Source organism: Zootoca vivipara, chromosome 11, assembly GCF_965207765.1.
Source record: "Zootoca vivipara chromosome 11, rZooViv2.hap1.1, whole genome shotgun sequence".
Lineage (NCBI taxonomy): Eukaryota > Metazoa > Chordata > Lepidosauria > Squamata > Lacertidae > Zootoca > Zootoca vivipara.
In genome coordinates, this window is record NC_142594.1 from 9508316 (window position 1) to 9522351 (window position 14036).

Here is a 14036-nt window from a genome sequence, read left to right on the forward strand (position 1 = left end):
ATGCTGTTAAGGTGCTACACCCAATATGCCAGCAAGTTTGGAAAACTCAGCAATGGCCAGAGGATTGGAGAAGATCAGTCTACATCCCAATTCCAAAGAAGGGCAGTGCCAAAGAATGCTCCAACTACCGCACAATTGCGCTCATTTCACACGCTAGCAAGGTTATGCTTAAAATTCTACAAGGCAGGCTTAGGCAGTATGTGGACCGAGAACTCCCAGAAGTGCAAGCTGGATTTCGAAAGGGCAGAGGAACCAGAGACCAAATAGCAAACATGCGCTGGATTATGGAGAAAGCTAGAGAGTTCCAGAAAAACGTCTACTTCTGCTTCATTGACTATGCAAAAGCCTTTGACTGTGTCGACCACAGCAAACTATGGCAAGTTCTTAAAGAAATGGGAGTGCCTGAGCACCTCATCTGTCTCCTGAGAAATCTCTATGTGGGACAAGAAGCTACAGTTAGAACTGGATATGGAACAACTGAGTGGTTCAAAATTGGGAAAGGAGTACGACAAGGTTGTATATTGTCTCCCTGCTTATTTAACTTATATGCAGAATTCATCATGCGAAAGGCTGGACTAGATGAATCCCAAGCTGGAATTAAGATTGCCGGAAGAAATATCAACAACCTCAGATATGCAGATGACACAACCTTGATGGCAGAAAGCGAGGAGGAATTAAAGAACCTTTTAATGAGGGTGAAAGAGGAGAGCGCAAAATATGGTCTGAAGCTCAACATCAAAAAAACCAAGATCATGGCCACTGGTCCCATCACCTCCTGGCAAATAGAAGGGGAAGAAATGGAGGCAGTGAGAGATTTTACCTTCTTGGGCTCCTTGATCACTGCAGATGGTGACAGCAGTCACGAAATTAAAAGACGCCTGCTTCTTGGGAGAAAAGCAATGACAAACCTAGACAGCATCTTAAAAAGCAGAGACATCACCTTGCCGACAAAGGTCCGTATAGTTAAAGCTATGGTTTCCCCAGTAGTGATGTATGGAAGTGAGAGCTGGACCATAAAGAAGGCTGATCGCCGAAGAATTGATGCTTTTGAATTATGGTGCTGGAGGAGACTCTTGAGAGTCCCATGGACTGCAAGAAGATCAAACCTATCCATTCTTAAGGAAATCAGCCCTGAGTGCTCCCTGGAAGGACAGATCGTGAAGCTGAGGCTCCAATACTTTGGCCACCTCATGAGAAGACTTGACTCCCTGGAAAAGACCCTGATGTTGGGAAAGATTGAGGGCACTAGGAGAAGGGGACGTCAGAGGACAAGATGGTTGGACAGTGTTCTCGAAGCTACGAACATGAGTTTGACCAAACTGCGGGAGGCAGTGCAAGACAGGAGTGCCTGGCGTGCTATGGTCCATGGGGTCACGAAGAGTCGGACACGACTAAACGACTAAACAACAACAACAATTTGAAGCAGGCCTTAATCCTCCATTTCAGTGCCAGGCTCGGGCTTGGAGCATTGTGGGAAGCAATAATAAAATCCCCCACAAGCATGTGCTGAATGACGTTATTACTTCACCGAATAACTACGTTTTACCCCTTCCTTGGCATCTGGGGTTGAATGGTGGGATTTTATGACAAGTTTCTGCCTTCCAGACAGGACTGGACCCCAGCCTATGTCATGGATTCCATTGCAGAAAATGTAACTGCTTTCTGATTGTGGAAAAGTTTGTCATCTTGGATCAAAGCCAACATCTGATGGACTTATCAGGTCAAGAAAGAGTTTTCTGTAAGCTGATATTGACTGACGACTCTCTGAGATGTTGCCACACAACTTGGCTTTTGTGTCCTTGGTGTGTAACCTACACTCCAATCCTTAACAGGGTTACTTTGAAATGAGTTCTATTAATTTCAGTGGAAAGTACTTCAAAATATTTCACCCAGTTATATTCTGTTGTACTGAGGCTGCAGGTTTCCATTTTATGCTAATGGCTGGCTAATTTAATAAATATATTGTTACTATTGCCACTACTCTCTTATTTACTATATTGTCCCTGGTAAATCTAGCATTGGAACATGATGTTTCTCTTTTATGCATATCGGGGGGAGGGGCAGGCAGGGAATGAGCTTCTGCAGAATGAAAAGAAATCCAAAATGAACATTGAAAACACCTTTAGGTGTTTTTTACTACACACATTTACTTTAGTAGTATCCCCACTTAATACAATGGGACTATTTTCAGAGTAAGCATGCATAGAATTGCATTGTACCTGTGACTGTGTCTCGGCAATTTCCTCTGCTTCAGTCCAGTGGAGATTAACAATACTTTTTTCACCATCTCCTTAGTGCCACCAGGCCCGATCAATGCCCCTCCATCTTATTAAACTGACATTTATAATTATACATCCAAGGTATTTGCAAATATGCCCATTCCCTGATTACACAGTTTGCATGTGATGTTCTCACACAGAGTCACACAAAATATCACGCAGACCATAGCATAATGCTTGGCGGTGATGCAAACAAGCTGTTGGAACTGCTGCTTTGGGCTTAGAGCTGCCACAAAGTGTGGGCTGGTCCAAAGTAGTGCTCCCTGTGGTTCTTCGCAGCCCTGCAGCGGTAACAGAAACAGCCCGGTGCCAGAACCTCCTTGCTAATGTGATTGCCATCTGTTTGAACAATAGGCAATCTCCAATAACTGAAAGACAGGCACAACAGCGTATTTTGCACTAAGTATCCTGGAAATGGTTGTCCTACTTGCCTCCGACAAACAGTCGCTTCATTCTAAGGAAAGAATCACAATCGCACAACTATTTCCACCTGCCCAAGAAGGTGTTGTGGTCACATTTTTGTTTTTTAAAATGGCTTTTGGGCATCTGCAGGGGTTCATGTCATCTGTGGAACGAGTCTGCCAAGGTGCCCTATTGACCTCTAAAGTATGGATAATGTGAATGTTCTGATTGTGGGCCTTCCTGAATTCAGATGTATTCAGAAACGAGACCAAACTGTCAAATCATTTTTCAACCATGAAAGTGCTACTTGCAAGTTTAAGGGTAGCAAGAAGACAGTTGGTAAACTTCCTGTTTTTTCCTGTGTAAAATTAATGTAAAAAATTTAAAGGAATATGTGGGTTAATACTGTTTGTAGATGACAATTATTATCCAGGATATTGAAAACCCTTCCATTGTTTTAAATGTTCTTAATATTGTTTGTGATGCTGTAACCTGTCGGTGAAGTGTGGGTAATATATAAACAATATATTGTTTTCCCTTCTCAGGTTCACAATCACAACACACCTATGTAGCTTTTGTAGCAGTGTTGCACTTTTGGAATTAGAATTTTATTTTGCTCTAATTCTGCTTTGTGAAGTCAGAATTTAATCCCACTGGGAGTTGTTTTTTGTGCTTCTTTATATCGGTCACTATAGGCGTTGACTGTATGGGTAAAGGAAGGAGTAAAGGTGGAGAACTTTGGTGAACATCTTGTGGAGCCATTTGGATGCTGAACAAGGTCTTCTCTAGACCAATTTCCCAAGAGCCTCCCTTGAGGCATAGCCACCTCCCCAGCCCATAGGGTAAATGCCCCAGGAGATGAGGGCTCAACCAAAGCTCTCACCACATCATGAAAGTATTGGCTCAGAGCAGCTGAGAGTAATCCATCAGATCGGAGCTGGGCTTGAGTGGGTGGGGGTGGCAGATTGCTGTCTTCCATTTCCTCCGCAATATACCCTGTTTCTCATATTTTAAGACATACCCATAAAATAAGCCATAGCAGGATTTTTAAGCATTCAAGGAATATAAGCCATACCCCGAAAATAAGACATAGTGATAGGCGCAGCAGCAATGCCGGCCGCGGCAGGAGGAGGAGGAAAAAATAAGACATCCCTTGAAAATAAGCCATAGTGTGTTTTTTTGAGGAAAAAATAAATATAAGACATGTCTTATAATATGAGAAACACGGTAATATACTGTAAAGTAGAAGTCCATACTGTCCATTTTCAGTTTGTTTCATCAATTTTTTTTCTATTGTACACCAGTGCCCTTAGTTTATGCATTATCTTGTGCTGTCTCATAATTCCAGGTCTGCATGAAAAGAGCTTCTACAGAAGGTGACGGTGTCAACAACAGCGCTCCATTTTATGTGTGTGCAGCCATCCAAAATGATGCTACCCAGAATGGAAGCCACACATCAGAATAGCAACAAAGCTCTGTGATGAACTGAGGTCAGTTTTAGTGTCAGTGTATTGCAGACTTATACAAATTGCCAAGAAGCCCAGAAGCAACACACTCTGCCTTTGAATTTCTCACCAGTTAAAAATACAGGGCAAAATTTCTGGAATATTATTTGGGGGGGGGGAATCTAAGTTTAACCAAACAGAAATTACTTAAATAATGTCTAGCAAACAACTAATCAGATCTTCTTACAGTGAGGGGCAATTCTGGAGTTTTGAGGTCTAGACACTATTCCGGCCGGGGGGGGGGGGTACAAATCCAATTGAAGTAAAATGTCATGCCATATACAATAACCCTGGTAGTTCCCCATTCATTTTCTTCTCAAATAAAATGAGAGTTTGTAAGAATAGAACATTGGGGATGATAACCATAGCAACATCACTAATAATGGTGGTGTTCCTTTGATGATAATATATAGTGTTCCATTCTGAACTGAATGTTGTGCTCACATATTAACAGTCATTAATGAAGTAGTATGTGAATTTGAAAACAGTGAATGGAGATTAATACATTTTACCAAACTTGGATGATATTCTATTCAAGCTGATCCTATATTTTAGATGTTTTGAAATTTCCACAGGATAAGGAAACTTCTAAATGAACTCACCAGCATTTCTCATGCCAAAGGGAAACTATTGATAAATTACCTATTGGAATTGTGTTAGCTCCAGACAACTTCCAAGGGAGCTTGGAAAAATACCACTGCTTCTCTGTGGGCTATGAACAGCATAGCAGTTCCAGAATGATTTGCCAAGAACTGTTTGAAGGCTATATATCCACAGGATGTTTCAGATAGTAAAATGAGCCCTGTATTAATTGTTAAACCACTAAAGCCTTACCCATGCCTCTTTTCAGAAGTACTGTAAGTTCCACTAATTTGAATGGGACTTGCTCCCAGATAGGCGTCAAGGCTTAATATAGATCATCAGGAAGATGCCTGTGAAAGCCTGCATTGACATCCGCAGGTAGGAGACCCGACTCTGATCTTTCATTTTTAAAAAGAAATCTCCACCTGACTCTGCCCTATGGAGAACCAGGCAGAGATCTGTTTTCAACACTCCTTCTGCATGTGTGCATCATGGGTGTTGTACACGAGACAGGTTGTGGAAGCACAAACATTTGCAGGAAGCCTTTTCTGAAACTTTGCAATGCCTTCCATTGGTAAGATAAGATCTCACATCCCATTCTAAGGCTAATAACCATTTATATTGTCACTTTGCCACTCAGCTGAGTCAGGAGACAATCTCTCCCCCCCCCCCAACCTCAGCAGACAGAAACTACTCATCTAACTTCTGCCGGAAAATAGACACTGAGTACTGATTACAGTTGTGTCAGATGTGTGAACCTGCCTGGAAGGCCCAGGTCAATAATGATCTCTCAGGTTTTTCTCCCTTAGTGTTTCAGAAACCCCTGACAGCAGACTCTTCTGTTCTATGACCTGCTGAGTGCTAATAGTGCCATTTTGAAAGCATGTGGCTAATGCAATAGAAAGCCTGAGGAGGGAATGAGTTTTCAGCAGTCTCCTTCAGTTGTATTTTTGTTTAGCTGTGGGATTTGTTTGTGTTTTCTATTTTTTTGCACCTTTGAGCTTTAGTTCTCATTTTGCTGCAGTTTGTCCTTCGCTTGCATTTGGTCTTTGATCTTGCCACAGTCTTGCACTTTCCAGCAGGACTGCTGTTTTGCTCTAACAACCCTTTCCATTTTGTGCAATGTTTGTTTACCTTTATCCCCAAAGACACTGACTTGGGAAACTTGGCAAAGAATTTTTTTTAAAAAAAAAAAGTTTTGTGGCACTGTAGACATCAGTCTGTCCAGAAAATGATGGGGATCTCTTCCCGCTAATCCACTATGCTTCAGAGATGAGGTTACTGTACTTCCCCCCCAGAGGCATTTCCATTTATTCTTACTGCACGTGTTCTATGGTTTAGTCCTGACAATGAACACAAATACTGTGGTTGAACCCTGGTGAGCCTTGGCACAAATGAAATCCTGGCTGGGGGCACTGGCCCACTAACCTCAGCCACCAAAACCATCACCTGCCTGCATTCTTACTTACATTCAGTCTAGGGGGTGGTTGTGTTGGCTCCTTCAACTTAGTCTCAGTGTTGCTTTTGTAGAACTCAGCAAGTAGGATGGGGTGGGGGGGGGGGGAGGATAGAATTAGTTGGCTCCACCTGTCATAGGCTCCATCTCCACCTATAGTTGGTCATCTGACCTTCTACCCTACCACCTGCTCTGGGCTCCTGCCAGCTGTTGGATGAAGCCAGGCTCTTTCTCATCTTTGTTCAGTTGATGAAGATGGTGGAATATTGGTGTCATATAATCCAAAGGCTTCAGCTGAGTACACTGCTGACGTCAGTCAATGTAGCTTTGCAGCATTAAGATCCAGTGAAAAGAATATCACTTTTAGGTTATAGTTAAGTTGCTGCATCATCGTTTCAAGGACACATTGAACGAGCTAGGCTGAAAGACAAGAAAGGGGGGGGAACCCACACCACTCTGGTTTATTTGATTTTATGAGTCTTGGTTCCCTCCCCGCTTCAGTCCTCCAGAGAGATTTGTAACAAATAAATTGTGAAGTGCAGATGTGAAGTGCAGATGTGTTTCAGACCCCCCCCTTCTTCTGGCAAGGATGATCAGCTAGACTGTCCCTACCAGCAGGCAGTCTGGTGATTGCTTCAGGTGGCAAGTGCTTAGGGGCAGTAGGAAACCCCCAACCCAAGCTGTCCCTCCTGAGCTACTCCTGGCCATTACTTTCTGCTCAAAGACAGAACTGTGTATGTCACACAGCCAGTCCTGCATCCCCTAAACTAGACTGCTGCCATCAAGTTTGCTGAAAGATGCTACCCCATCACCAGTGCATATGTAAGAGTCAACTGCAAGTCCAGAGGGCTTCTATACGTAGAATGTGGGGTGCCATCTTGCCCTTCTCCTCATACAAAATGTGTTGGGCTGGTCCTGGTGAGAAGATCAAGCCTAGATCATCAATTGCTCACATGGTCAAGGACCTGATTTGGAATTTCCATTGTTCTATTGAAGAATCCATTCAGGAATTAAAGCCAACCTTCCTCTTTCTTTTCTTTTTCAAAGAGGATGCAAAAGAATGTGCTTTATTCTGATCCTCAAAACTTATGATCCACCAAGCTGAACATATCAGCCACCGGTTCAACTGATGTTACATCTAGTCTGGGAAAGATATCCACCATCAGACAGGGAAGAGGTGCTGTAGGTTAGTGTGTTTGGTTCCCAACCTCTTTTTTTAAAAAATCTATGAACCACTTGAAAATTGCTGAGTCTTGATGGACCACTGAACGATTTCCATGTCGACTAATACCCTTTTAAAAACCAACCCTGAGCATACCTGCCAAGTTCCTTTCTGAAAAATAAGGGAGTGGACTGGAAGTAGCATACCGGAAGTAGCGCGGCGGCCATTTTGGAACTGGGCGGAGCATGCTCAGAAGTGAGTTTTGATGCTGCTGTGCCCAGTTCCAAAATGGCTGCTGCACCAGAAGTCACACTGCAGCCATTTTGGAACTGGGCAGAGCAGCATCAAAAGTCGCTTCTGAGCATGCTCTGCCCAGTTCCAAAATGGCCGCCGCACCAGAATAAACCGGGGAAAACAAAAAATCTGGTTTTTTGGGCTGGGGACAGCTGGGAAAACGGGGGTTTCCCGGGGAAAACGGGAGACTTGGTAGCTATGACCCTGAGTTGGTCACCCTGAGTCACTCTATCTTGCATGCACTCATTCTTAGTGAGTTCACTTCTTTATCACTGCTTTCTTCATTCTTGGCACTGACTCTCCATTCTGCTAAAGTGGTTTGTCAATGCCTTTTTCTTGCTCGGGACCTTGCTACCAGCTGCCGCCTTATTTTTCTGATGGAGCCTCCTCCTCTCCTTTTATTTGTACCACTCACTTTCCAGAAAACAGTGGGACAGTCACCACTCACAAATATGTCACTACATGGAGTTGCCTGAATGAAGCTCACCAACACCTGGTGGTCCATTGACCAAACCTTCTTCCCAAGCCAGAAACCCTTTCTCCAGACCACTCCCATTGCTGGATTCCCTCTGTGCCTTCCTCAAGTGCCTTGAACTGTGAGAATACTTCTTGCTTGCTTGCATCCCTGCCTGCCTGCCTGAATGGAAGATGGAGATATGCATTTGTAAGAACCTCTGGTTTTAGTGTGGCTGAAATGTAGCCTTTCCCATCTATTGTCCACCTACTTGTTGCCTATGGGTCCACCATCAATACGCACCTCCCACCAGATTGCTCATGAGGTAATGTGGCTGTCAGTCTAAAATAGTAGTAGACAATACTGAGGTGGGTGGACCAGTGCTTTGATAAGGCAGTTTCCGATAGATTTTAAGGTTTTTTAGCTATGCAGTTTTATATGTTTCCATTACATGACAATTTGTTGCTTTTATTAATTAAATGTTTCTTCTTTTTTTAATTCTTGCACTCCTTCTTTTAAGGAGTTAACCTAAAAGATGCCATATATATACGATTGGAAACAATTTTTAACTGTGCGATATCAGAAAAGTATCCACCTGCATTTCCCCCAAACTGAGCAAATTCGATTGCAGATTTTGCATGAACTCTCCATGATGTTCTGTCCCGTGTGCATGGGAGATGGCTTGATAAATATTTGCCGGTGAATTTGTATTCCTGTGTTCCAGTAACATCACAGAGGGGGGAAAGAGCAACTGTTCCTCTTCCTACCTGAAGAGACTCAAAGAAGGCTGTAGCATGGCTTTCGCCTCGCAATCATACGGCAGGGGAGGAAAGGGCGATAATGAAGGAAGCCCTTTAATCTAGTTAAGCGCTTTCCTTCCCCAATGCAGGCAACAAACCGTCAACCTGCAGTGATGAAGCAGCAGCTAGCCTTTTTCCAACTTGCTCCCCTGGGAGAGGAATGAATTGGTGAAATCCTTGACAATTGGCTACCATTAGACCTCAGTCACCCAATGTATGCCCATTTTAAAAAAAAGAAAAAAGACAACAATCACTGATGCAGCAATCGCCAATCACCAAAGCCGTTTTCAGTAATCTGGGAGACATCCTGCAGTAGAATCTTGCCTGCTTTCCGATCGCTGCTACCATTTCACTGCCACCTTCCCTCCCACTGACACGTCCGTGCTGTTCCCATTAAAACTGCCAGTATTTCCAGCACAGCGCTCTTCAGTGTTGCCAAGTTAGGTCCTCCGTCGCGAAGTTAGCAACATTTCAGAGCTCCTAGCAACAGAAGCACCAAAACTAGTGACTTTTCCCCCTGCCTATTTTTGTAGCGTTTCCTTGCAAGAGAAGTCACACAAAAAAACCCTGCTTGACAGTAGTTTGCAATTATTCTTAGCCTCAGAAACTTTTCTACCATCTGGAGTTAGCTGCACTGCGGTGCACCCTGCCCAGGCATCCCTACCACCCTCCTTGCAAAGGAATTTATTTCACGAGCACAAACTACCCATTTCTTTACTATGAATACCTGTACCTAACTTGTACCTGTACTTTTAGCAATATTTCTGAATGCAGACAATGCTATGGGCAAATGAAGGGAAGTTTCTTCAGTTCTCTGAAACTCAAAATCGTAATTTTCCAAATAAACAAACCAAAAGGGAAAGTCTGAGATTTCTATGAAGCTGCCATTCCATGTGGAAAGACAAATAAGTCTGTTTTTGGTCTGTGTCTCTTGATTTCTTTATGTCCCCCTTTTTTCCTTCGTGGAACTCCAGGTGGTGTGCATGTGGTTCCCAAGGTGTCCTCTACCTGTCACTGATCCAGACCTGCTTAGCTTCAGCAAGGTAGCAGCACTGTGTGTCTTTAGACTATACCATTCAAATGTTCATGCCACCATGAAGGCAATCTTCTTGAGAAGATTCTTCTACCCAGTGGCATAGCCATACCTGCCAAGTTCCTCTCTGAAAAATAAGGGACCGGACCGAAATTAGCATACTGGAAGTAGCGCAGCGGCCATTTTGGAACTGGGTGGAGCATGCTCAGAAGTGACTTTTGATGCTGCTGTGCCCAGTTCCAAAAAAGCTGCCGCACCAGAAGTCACACTGCAGCCATTTTGGAACTGGGCAGAGCAGCATCAAAAGTCGCTTCTGAGCATGCTCCGCCCAGTTCCAAAATGGCCACCGTGCCAGAATAAACCGGGGGGAAACAAAAAAAAACAGTTTTTTCGGCTGGGGACAGCTGGAAAAATGGGGGTTTCCCGGGGAAAACAGGAGACTTGGCAGCTATGGGCATAGCATGGAGGGGCACAGGGCTGGTTGCCCTGGGTCCAAAATTGTTAGGGTTGCAAAATTCCGACACCCGGTGCTACCTCAATACAGCTGTGTGCTTCCGTTGCTAGGATACATTGAAAACGGCTTCTTCATACAAACCAGGAAGTGACCATTCGAGACCATGGAACAACTCTTCTTTTCTTATTTCTGTGGCTGTGATCTCTTGGGTGACATGGACACCATTAGACAGTTGGATACACATGAATACTCTGTCTGGTTCCCTCCTTCCCTCACATCTGTGGGGCCCCAGACACTGGCAACCCTCGCTACACCACTGCCTCTTCCACAATCAGAGGATTGTCACTTGGTAACAATGCAGAAATGGGCCTTCTTGGCAATAGTACCCACACTCTGGAACACCATCTCTGGAATAATTCCTGAAGTGGAGACTGTAGTGACTTTTCTACTTGACAGTCATTTCTCTGAGGAACAAAGTTGTGAATCGGATATGTAATTAACTGGGGGTGATAGCAACATACATGGTAAGAAGCCATCACTGTTCACAGATTCCCTCAGCATGTAAAATAGACAGATATTACAAGCAACAAAGCATAACTGGGTACGGTAGTGTGAGACAATCCACTGTGTGATGGGTGGCTGCTTGGCTCATAAGGGGATCAAAATCTTCCTAAAGCAGGTACCATAAGATGCTGTCCAAGCAGAGATTTAGAACCAGGATCCCAATTTGGCACCTTAGGAGAACCACAACATGGCAGCCACCCCCCCCCACCAGGGAACAAGGGGTGGATGAAGATTGGCAGGGGGGATAAATTTCTACACTGGGGAAAAGAATGGGAGCAGACCAGCAGCATCTCCTATGCAGCAGGAGGCCACTGTAGAGGTGGCATTTGAGGGTGGGCTGTTAAGGAGGTGGCAGATCCGGCCTCAAGGATTGCACTGCTGCTGTCAGTACAGTGGAACCTCAGTTTATGAACACCTCGGTTTATGAATTTTCGGTTTATGAACGCCGCGGACCCATCTGGAACGGATTAATTCATTTTCCATTACTTTCAATGGGAAAGTTCGCTTCAGTTTATGAACGCTTCAGTTTATGAACAGACTTCCGGAACCAATTACACCCATGCTTCAGTTTAAGTACTCTGCGGACCCATCTGGAACGGATTAATCCACTCTGCATTACTTTCAATGGGAAAGTTCGCTTCAGTTTATGAACACTTCAGTTTAAGTACTCCACAGACTGTCTGGAACAGATTAATCCACTTTCCATTACTTTCAATGGGAAAGTTCGCTTCAGTTTATGAACGCTTCAGTTTATGAACAGACTTCCGGAACCAATTGTGTTCATAAACCAAGGTACCACTGTACCACCATGGCAATGTATGCTGCTGCCTCTATGGATCCTGTCGTCTGAGCTGGTTGCCTCACTTTGCCTCATGGGTGAGAGGAGGTGTGAGGAGTAGCAGGTAACCACTAAGGGGTTAAGCTGTTTGCTATGTGCTGTGTGTCACCTGATCACTGGGAAGGGATCATGTTTCATTTCCTACATAGGGAATGTTCCTTTGTTCTGTCTGTGTGTACTTAGTTTCGTTTTTGTCCGAAGACGGGAGAGAAGCCATGCCATCTCACTCTCCCGGTTAGATGTTATATCTTTCTGTAAATAAAGCAATTAGTTTAGTAAAGAGAAGCTGTTCTCCGTGAATTATTGTGAGCTGCTTCCAGTAAAGTCCACACAAGCTTCGCTGTGCAAGAAGGAGAGACTCTGCAGTTTCTTTGCTGGGGCCGCAGCTAAGGAAGCGGCTGGACTATTGTAAAGTTGGCAAAGACCTAATGAGCTAATCAATCACTCATTAGGGTCATAAAACTCAACAGGACCAACCCTGACACCAACCAATGTGGCCAATGACTATTCCAGACCATGGAACAACTCTTTTCTTATTTCTGTGGCTGTGATCTCTTGGGTGACATGGACACCATTAGACAGTTGGATACACATGAAATACTCTGTCTGGTTCCCACACAGGGATAATAGGAATTGTAGCCCCTAACATCTGGAGGGCACCAAGTTGGGAAAGGCTGTGCTACCCTAGAAGGCTAGATCATCAATGCACATCCCATGTAACATCAACAGGGAGTGTAAAATATCTTCACCAACTTGTCGAATATATCCTGAAGATTATTTATATAATATGTGGATACCTCAATTTAGAGAGATTATTTACATAGAGAGATCATATAAGGAGACATATATATATATATATATATATATATATATATATATATATATATATATATATATGACAGTATTATTTTAGTTGGCAAGATGTGGGCAGACTTCTCCATGAATCAATGATACTTTGAGAAAGGGAGGCATATTCCGAGGATGCATTCTACCTGATTATTATAACAATTTCACATTCAATCAAATTGTGTACCAAAATTGTTTGACAAGTGGCCCTTTTAGCATTATTTAAATGTGGTTATTTTAGCACTTCATTTATTAATAGTTTGATGCCCCACCAATTATCTCCGTATGAAGAAAATTTGCATGGAGATAATCTGACAGTTGTATGCTCACACAAGGGTATTAAATATGAATTTTGAAAACTGACTTCAAGGCATAATAGAAGGATGTCATTCAAATGCTAGGATAAGATAATGTCCAACAAATATGGAAAAAAGAACTCACCATAGGGCTTTTAAAATAAAGTTACCATTTTTACAACTTTGCGGATGTAGACCAAAGTCATTTGTGGATCAAAAATGAACAAGTATATCAAGTGGGACATACTGTACTAGACACACTGGTACTCTTACATAAACTCTTTGCACCTTTGCAAAGCCATCCCCTGAAATTCAGCAAGTAACACATACATATATACAAAAAATACTACCATTCATTTAACCCAGGGCTTTGCAAAATCTGCTCAGAAGAGCTAAGAACTTGATTTCTCCAGGTTTCTCAAATTATATGATGAGCTCCCCAGATGTTGGTGCTCCGGATGGTACCCTTCACATGTCAGTAGTGTAAAAGTACTCCTCTTAAGTTGGTAGGCTGGATCCTAATGTCTACTGCTTTCTGCTTTAACGTCAGTGGCCCTGTTGGCAGACTGGCTGCCAGCACAGAGTTCGCCCATGAAACAAACACTGGACATAGGAAGCAGTCGCAGAGGAACAGCTGTGTGATGGCAACTGTGCCACAACCAAATTACTAAAAATGCGGCCCTAAACAAAATATATGGGAACATAAGGAGAGCCCTTCTTGGATCATGCCAAAGGCCCATCAGGTCCAACATTCTGTTCTCATAGTGATCAACCAGGTGCTTATGGGAAGCCTGAAGACAGGAACTGAGCACCATAGCACTTCCCCCACTGACCAGCCCTCCAAAGACTTCTGTGGTGACCCCTAAAAGTGCACATCAGGGCAAAGGCACTTCACCCTGCCACATCCTTTTGAGGATCGCCAGGGCGCCTTCCAGGAAGGTGCCCTGGCAAACTCCGCCAGGGACGCACCAGGGCAAAGTGGAAGCTGGTCCATATGGGCAAATGTGGGCCTCTGACAAGCATCTTCACCATAGGTCAGGGACCTCAAGCCTGGGGGCCAAATGAGCCCTT